The sequence below is a fragment of the Hemiscyllium ocellatum genome, chromosome 11 (assembly GCF_020745735.1).
Source record: "Hemiscyllium ocellatum isolate sHemOce1 chromosome 11, sHemOce1.pat.X.cur, whole genome shotgun sequence".
In the NCBI taxonomy this organism is placed as follows: domain Eukaryota; kingdom Metazoa; phylum Chordata; class Chondrichthyes; order Orectolobiformes; family Hemiscylliidae; genus Hemiscyllium; species Hemiscyllium ocellatum.
This window is the reverse complement of record NC_083411.1, coordinates 53,741,345-53,749,069: the sequence shown is the minus strand read 5'-3', so window position 1 is coordinate 53,749,069 and position 7,725 is coordinate 53,741,345.

Here is a 7,725-nt window from a genome sequence, read left to right as displayed (position 1 = left end):
CAGATTTCATCTTCTTCCCCCTTATTGCTTTTGGAAGTATCCTCTGCTAGTTTTTAACTGCCTCCAAATTTCCAGACTTCCCACTAATTTCACCACATTGTATGCTTTTCCTTTTGATTTGATGCTATTCCTGACTTCCCTTGTCTGCCGTGGTTGCCTCATCCTCCCTTTACTATGTTTCTTCTTCCTTGGGATGAATTTCTGTTTTGCCCCTCAAACTACCTCCAGAAACTCCTGCTATTGCTGCTCTACCGTCCTCCCTGTTATGGTCCCCTTCCAATCAACTCAGGTCAGCCCCTCCCTCATGGCTTTCTGGTTGCATTGACTCAATTGTAAAGATCTTACACCAGATTCCTGCTCTTCCATTTCAAACTGAAGGGTGAATTTTATCATATTATGGCCACTGCCCCCGATGGATCATTCACCTTAAGCTCCTTAATCGAGTTTACCTCATTACACAGCACCAAATCCAGAATTGCCTGTCCCCTGGAGGGCTCTATCACAAGTTGCTCCAACAAATCACCTCATAGACATTCTGCAAATCCCTTTTTTATTGGATCCCCTACCAACCTGATTTTCCTCGTCCAGTTGTATATTGAAGACTCCCATGATTACTGCAATTGTGCATCATTTTTTACATGCCTTTTCTACCTCCTGATTTATTTTCTGACCCATATCCTGACTGCTGCTGGGAGGCCTGGACATAACTCTCGTCAGGGTCATTTTTGCTCTGCAAACCCTCAATTTTCCAAGATGGCGACAGTGTAGCAGAGCTGCATGCAGACTCTTATCTAGAGCTCATCCACTTCCGCCTACGTTTTAAAAATCTTTTAATTTCTGCTCTCTCTTGATTTTTTTTCTTTTCATTTCTCGTTTCTTTGGTGGGTTGGTCAGAGGCAACAAGAGCAGGCTTTACACGGAGTGGTGACAGCCTTCCGGTAATTGGAGGTGGCAGTGATGGTAGCAAGGTCATTCCCCTGCTCCTCCAGCAATCGGAGACGGAGGTGATGGACTCTTTAAGGTGCCAGCGCTGGCATATTGGAGGACGGTGGCTGGAGTGGGAATCTTGGCACACCAGCAGACTGGCCTGTCAGTGGAATGAGGCACTCCGGCTCGCAGTAGGCCCAGAGCGGGGACACCTGGTGTCACCAAGGCATCAGCAGAGCAGGAGACTCCTGGCTGGAATCACGGGAGGCCCGGAGTGGGAACTCTTGGTTGTGGGGCCCAACACTCTACCCAGTATTGGAGGCAGCATTGAAATGGGCCCAGCAGTGATGAGATGGCGCCTGAAGAATGGTGACTCCTATAACAGCGGGTCCAGTGCAGACAGCTGCAAGTCAGTGGAGATGGGCGAGTGACACAGTTGTGGCATCTCTCTCCAGTCTCTCTTGGCAAATGCATATTCCAGCAGGAGATGTGAGACAGTCACAAACTCCCCCTCCTTAAACCGATTTGTAGGCAACATGCAGTGGCGTAGACAATCCAGGCGTACCTGTAGAATCTCACAGGTACTGCCCTTCTCACCATGAGCCAAGTGATTAGATTAGATTAGATTACTTACAGTGTGGAAACAGGCCCTTTGGCCCAACAAGTCCACACCGACCCGCCGAAGCGCAACCCACCCATACCCCTACACCTACCCCTTACCTAACACTAGAGGCAATTTAGCATGGCCAATTCACCTGACCCGCACATCTTTGGACTGTGGGAGGAAACCGGAGTACCCGGAGGAAACCCACGCAGACACGGGGAGAACGTGCAAACTCCACACAGTCAGTCGCCTGAGTCAGGAATTGAACCCGGGTCCTAGGCGCTGTGAGACAGCAGTGCTAACCACTGTGCCACCGTGAGCATGATCGTGACAGCAGAGACAATTTCCCAATCGACAATTAATTCCCCGGGAAACAAATCGAATTTTGTTCTGAACCGAAGTACATCAGTGGTGGAGACCGCATTTCAACAAGCTGTGCCGTTGCAGTTGATCAGGAGCAATGGCAGTGGTGGGATTCCAACCCACGCCCCTGTCGAGACTGGAGCCTAAATCCAGCGCCTTAGACCGCTCGGCCACCGCTCGGCCACCATGTCATGGTGCTTGTTGGAAAATTCTGGCGATGAGGCATTCTGCGAAATGACTTTGACAGTCTGCTGACTAACCTGTCCTTTTCCAACAGGGTCTTGAGGATGCTACATACTGACCTCTTCCTAATAGACCTGTGATGAAAAGTGTTTTGAAATTCTTCACAAAGGAAAAGCGATATGGAACAGTCAAATTCCTCGGAGCAGTCTGCAGCAACAAGACCAGTCCCATCCTTCACAACACCAGGGACAAGTAGAACCTCAGTACATAGTCAGATTTAGTGTTTGTGTACTGAGGAGCTACACACAGCTTGATGCAGCCACACACAAAGAAGGACAGGTCATACACAAGAGAAACCAACACTTGTCACAGATGTGGTCACATTGAACCTCATATCATCCGTCATCATTTCCGCCACCTCCAAACGGACCCCACCACCAGGGATATATTTCCCTCCCCTCTCCTATCAGCGTTCCGAAAAGACCACTCCCTCCGTGACTCCCTCGTCAGGTCCACACCCCCCATCAACCCAACCTCCACTCCCAGTACTTTCCCCGGCAACTGCAAGAAATGCAAAACTTGCACCTACACCTCCCCCCTTACTTCCCTTCAAGGCCCCAAGGGATCCTTCCATATCTGCCACAAATTCACCTGCACCTCCACACACATCATTTGCTGCATCCGCTGCACCCGATGTGGCCTCCTCTATATTGGGGAGACAGGCCGCCTACTTGCGGAACATTTCAGAGAACACCTCTGGGACACCCGGTCCAACCAATCCAACCACCCCGTGGCTCAACACTTCAACTCCCCCTCCCACTCCGCCAAGGACATGCAGGTCCTTGGACTCCTCCATCACCAGACCATAGCAACACGATGGCTGGAGGAAGAGTGCCTCATCTTCTGCCTAGGGACCCTCCAACCATAAGGGATGAACTCAGATTTCTCCAGTTTCCTCATTTCCCCTCCCCCACCTTGTCTCAGTCCCAACCCTCGAACTCAGCACCACCTTCCGAACCTGCAATCTTCTTCCTGACCTCTCCGCCACAAACCCCACTCCAACCTATCACCCTCACCTTAACCTCCTTCCATCTATTGCACTTCCAACACCCCTCCCCCAAGTCCCTCCTCCCTACCTTTTATCTTAGCCTGCTTGGCACACTCTTATCATTCCTGAAGAAGGGCTCATGCCCGAAACGTCGATTCTCCTGCTCTTTGGATGCAGCCTGACCTGCTGCGCTTTTCCAGCAACACATTTTCAGCTCTTCAGTAGGGTCCATCAACTCCAATTTCATGCAGTTACAAGATATTGTCTAGCCCTACATCTCGATTTTATTTAAAAACTTCTTAATTTGTTTTTTTTCAAAAAATTCCAACTGATCTTTTAATTTGTAACCTTAAATATTTCCCTTATTTACCTTCAACCTGAAAGTAGCCAATAACAGTCATGTTAGTAGCTATTATCAACCAATGAATTTATGCCTTACCAGTGATGTCACTCTGCTGTGTTAGGTCCCGAATCCTGGGTTTCAATTCATCATTTTTATAAAAAAAACCTGACAAACTATGAGCCAAAAACCAATAGATAGCATGTACCACATCTAATAACGTGTATGGCAGATCAGAGTGCAACATTACTTCACAAGCTTGGCTTTAACCTTTGTCAGATAAGGGAGGTTTATTATTATTTATTAAATCAACACTATTACTTTTCTGAATTTGCTGCAACTGTATCGATAAAATAAACATTCACCTTGTAACATAGGCACAGCCCTCCACACTGCAACAGGCCCAAGGCTGGCAAACTGACCAAAGGAACACTCCAAGAAAAACAATGGTATCCCAACAAGGGCCAGCATGACAGAATAGGGAATAAGGAATGCACCTGGAAAATAGCGGAAAGGATTTCAATTTTCAAGTGAAACTCCATGCTTACACGATGTGGGGTGGATTAAAATTTACCCTGAAATCTCTACGAATGTCCAAATTCCCGTTTTGTGAATTTCACTCTCGAACACAATCAGATATCTTTTCAGGTCACTTGACACAGTCATGCTGTGACATTTCTTATACATTTGCGCTTGGTTTCCATCAATCCAATGGTGTGGGTTGTGAAGAGCCCTGATTTGAGCAGTTTTGATGATAATGTACAAACCTGAACACAGGGCCTGACTGAGGAGCCTGCTATTCTAAGGATTTCACACATTGTGCAGTAAATATATCTGATGTGGATGGCTAATGCATTCTAAACAATATCAATTGAAAATACATTGCAAATTAATAAATGAACCATTTACTTTGGTTTATAAATAGCATATATTTGATGCATCACATTGCTAATTTTAAACTATTACCTTGACATATCTCTCTCTTCATAAGAAAATAGTAGTCAAACTTGTTAGCTGTGGGATTGAATTTACCAGTTCACATTGAAATTGTTTAACTCTGCATTATTTACTATATCATTTTTAGTGCAATAAACATTTGTTATTTACTGAACTACAATTTTCAGGATAAGTCAACAAATCGATCCATTTAGTTCTGCCTTTCTTACACTCCGATATTTTTAATTTCTCTACCATACCTCCTCCATTTTTGTAAGCCAGGTAAGGAAATCTCCAAACATTCCCAAAACCCACTGCATTACCAATCATTGAGAGCAGGTAATCAGTCTTCGAAGACCAGTTACCCCGTTCCACATTCTCATCACCCACAGCACCATGTTCATTGGCGGTATCCTGGGAGAAAGAATTGAAATGGCAAGCTCAGACGTTAATCTTTCTCAGACTAGATCTCAAGTGAAATGTATAGTCACCACTCCCACAACTATTGGAAAATGGTGCATTTCTCTATTTAGCAGTAATGTCTGTCAGGTTAGAAACAGCCAGATGTCCACAGAGAGTCTACAATTCACAATGACCAAAATCTACAAATCAACAGTATCTCAAATTGTCTTACATGGATTTTTACTGTTTTGTTTTGTTGAAATACTCACCGTATCCTGTGGAGGGTTTGGCCGATTGTCATTCAGTAAGAATAGAAATAAATGCCTTCGGTCCATTTTCAGACATCAATGAACTATTCTTCCACTTGCACAAGAATTGGAAGTAAAATGAGGACACTCCTTTTGGCCAAAAGTCCTTCAACTTCTCATGAATGGATTATTCTGGTTGAGTCAGAAGTCAGCCTCTTACTGTGTTTCATAACAGGTGTAACTCTACTTAGCTAATCATTCAATTTCCACACTAAACATTTCTATTGAGTTAAATGATTTGTTTTCAGAACAGTTACGATCAAAGGGCATTCATTCCCTGTCCTCAGGGTTTGGGCAAAGCGCTGGTTTTAAAAGGAATAGCTTCCAAGTGAATCCAAACCAAGTTGAACTTCAGCCAAAGAAAAGCTATCTAAGATTTCTTCTAAAAATGAACGGATCTTCTCCCATATTAGAAATATAATTGTCATCCCCTGCTACCCGAGTTCATTTTACGTAATGAAATTTTAATTAGTTTTGAATGTGTGGCTGCAGTTTTGTAATCCCTATATAAGATGAAATGTACATGGATTTGGGAAAAACATGATTGCTTGTCCATTGATCTGGCAGTCTCACCTCTAACCAAATGTTTAAAGTTAGAAGATTATAAGAGAGAAGTAAATCTGTATTGCTTTCTTAGCACTCCATCATGAAATGTTATCGCCTAAATTATAACTATGCTTACTAAAGTGAGGTGTAATAGTTCTATAGTTGGAAAAGTTAAGTAACTATTAAATAGTATGGTTCCTACACTGTTGCCTCTGACTATCAGCAAGTCACCAATTGAAAGAGCAGCACATTAATATTCAAAAGTCTTCATCTGTATTGGAGTAGGTTATTGATAAGGTAAAGCAATATTCTGAATTGTATGATTAGATAGGGCTCTCTCAGTGTGAGATCCAGAGCTAATTACTGAAAAACTTCCATTGCTTTCAAATGTTATTTACTGATCAGCTTAGCCATCTGGCTGGATCATTAGAAGCTTTGCTAGGTGCATGATCTTTTGGCTGAATCACAAACACCACTGGGTTTGGAAGAGTGATGATTGCATATAAAAATACAACAAAAAGTGTATTCTCTTGTACAAAATGCAATGTGTCACCACATTCAGCGTCATCTTGAAAGACTGAGTTTAATGCAAAATTTTACTGCTTTTGAGTTCATCTTTCCCTCTTCTTCTTGATACCCTCCGCTCCTCCTCCATTCACTGCTTAACATCAGCCAGGGTCTTTGTAACAGGCTCCAGGGTCTTGTCATTGGGCTCTGAGTTCTTAATTATGGACCCACCCCTGACATTGCCACGTCTCCCACAAGCGTCTATGTCTGAGCTGGAGCCATGGGCCTGATCTCCTACCTACTGCTCTCCCTGCGAAGCTGCCACCAGTCATCGGGATCCTGGCTCAGGCCTCATCTGTGACCTCAGTGCTAGAGCCAGAGCCAGCCAAGGATCTGGGAGTGCATGGGGCCCTGCCCCAACCGACTCCCGTGCAGAAACAAAAAAAAAACACAGGAAGACCGATCACCATGGCAGCTGCAACCGCCATCAATCACCCGAAGGAGCTGTTCTCTCTTGCTGCTGCTGCTCCCTGTCTTTTGCACTGGTCCTCTGGCCCCTACACCCTCCTCTGTCTCTGACAAAAGTATAAAGGCCCATTTTTCTACAACTTTCAACTCTGAAGAAGCCATGTACTGGACTCAACTAATTAACTCTGTTTATCTCTCTATTGATTATGCCAGACCTTCTGTGTTCTGCAGCATTGTTTGTGTTTGTTATTAAGATATTATTCCTGCTTACTGGAGTAACTGACTCCCTGATCAATGTGGTGACACCAGCTCTTTTACACCCTCACCCATCTCCCCTATCTCACCTGAAGATTCTATAACCCAGAATATTGTGCTGACAATCATGTTCTTTCCTCAACCACAACCATCTCTGTGATAGCAATGATATTAGATCCACATACATTAATAAACACGCACAACTCCTCTGCCTTACTCACAAGACTCCTTGCATTAAAAAATACCATCCATCTTTGCCACACTCCATTCTGCACTAACTTGAATATATTTGCACGAATTTCTGCATTGCAATGGTGGGTTCTTCAATACTTTTCAGTACATCAACCTTTACTGAACCTCCATTTAGTATCCCAGACCCCTGCAAAAATTAGTTTTAAATCCCACCATCACATTCAGCAATACCTTCAGCAAACCAGAACACTTGTACGTCCCACCTTCTCCAGAAATAAATGTGGTGATCCAACACTAATCTGTTCCGGATCGCAATGCACTCTGGGGCTTTCCTGACTTCTTGCCAGCCTCTTTCTGATTGGTCAGAGTCATAGATTCATACAGCATGGAAACACTTTGGTTTAACCTGTCCATGCTGAACATAATCCCAAACTAAGTGAGTCTCACCTGCCTGGTCTTGGCTCATATCCCTCCAAACCTTTCCTATTCACGTATCCATCAAAATATCTTTTAAACGCTGTAATTGTACCCACATCCATCATTTCTCAGGAAGTCCACACACAAACTACTCTTGGTGTAAAAAAATTGCCTCATATCTTGTTCAAATCTCTCTCTTCTCACTGCTCACCTTAAAAATTGCCCGAAA